This window comes from Cucurbita moschata, unplaced genomic scaffold, assembly GCF_002738365.1.
Source record: "Cucurbita moschata cultivar Rifu unplaced genomic scaffold, Cmos_1.0 Cmo_Scf00070, whole genome shotgun sequence".
Lineage (NCBI taxonomy): Eukaryota > Viridiplantae > Streptophyta > Magnoliopsida > Cucurbitales > Cucurbitaceae > Cucurbita > Cucurbita moschata.
Window position 1 is genome coordinate 766,643 of NW_019268586.1, and position 1,176 is coordinate 767,818.

The following is a 1,176-nucleotide window of genomic DNA, read 5'->3' on the forward strand; positions in this document are numbered from 1 at the left end:
TGGGTCGGATGATGAGATGCAATGATGTTGTGTCGCACATGATTGAACATGCATGCATTGGGTGTGGTCAAATAATTTTTTAGTTCCACATTATTGATTTTCAAACCATAAGGCAAACCGTACGTAAGGTACAACAAAGGGTGAAAAATGTGAATGGGGATTGAGTACTCCTTAATCACGAGGCCGCACATTTAAAAAGTGTATGATCATGACAACTATGGGATTTGAACCCACGCCCTTTTAGACTAGAGCCTAAATCTAGCGCCTTAGACCACTCGGCCAAACTGTCCCAACAAATGTGTCCAGAAAACAAAGATGATTGAGTATCTCAAGACATGAGATTGCATCACGATACATGGATCGTGTTGTTGGGTTCGGAGATAACGATGAGATGCAACATTGTTGTGTCGCACATGATAGAACATGCATGCATAGGCGGCGTGTGTGGTCAAACAAGTTTTGATTCCACATAAGTGATGTTTGAACGTTGAAGGCAAACCTTGCCTATGGTATAACAAAGCCACAAAGCCGAGGTGAAAAATGTGAATAAAGATTGTGTACCCCATAAAGTTTTTGGCGAGCATGTCAAGATCACGAAGCCGCACATTTGAAGAAGTATGACCGTTACACGATGCACTGGTCAAAGTAGGGCGTACCCATAGAGTATTTAAAAGAGTTTGGTGAAATTCCTAATTTAAAAGAGTTAATTAATATCATTGGCATGTCTTTGAGTGTGAGTAAAGTTATAGAGACCTTGTAATTGATGGGAATGTTATTTATTATTGGTATCAGAGCCAGGTTTCGATCCTAGGACCTGTGGGTTATGGGCCCACCACACTTCCGCTGCGCCACTCTGATTATTTAATTAATATCATTTTGATACCTAACAGATGCTTTTATAACTGTGAGACTCACGACGATATGTAACGGGCCAAAGTAGACAATATTTGCTGGCGGTTGACTTGGCTATTACATAACCTAAATCACCATAAGTGAATTCATTCCAAGGAATCTTATGCTTACACTCTTCATTGAGAGCGGTAGTTATCCTTTGAGAAATATACTTTGGAAGTCCTTCAATGAAGAGCATCATTCATAATTAAAGGGTACTATCATATCTTGTCATAACCTTAGTTACAATTATATCTTTGTACCATCAGAAGTAGCTAACTTTTC

The 1,176-nt window shown here is 39.4% G+C and overlaps 2 non-coding genes across 2 annotated transcripts; both read right to left on the reverse strand.

The window, feature by feature from the left end:
* Positions 1–209: 209 nt before the first annotated feature.
* Positions 210–289, reverse strand: TRNAL-UAG. The gene has a single exon. It is a non-coding gene; the product is annotated as a tRNA-Leu (tRNA).
* Positions 290–786: 497 nt separating this feature from the next.
* TRNAM-CAU lies at positions 787–858 on the reverse strand. Its single transcript has one exon. It is a non-coding gene; the product is annotated as a tRNA-Met (tRNA).
* Between the last annotated feature and the right edge of the window lie 318 nt (positions 859–1,176).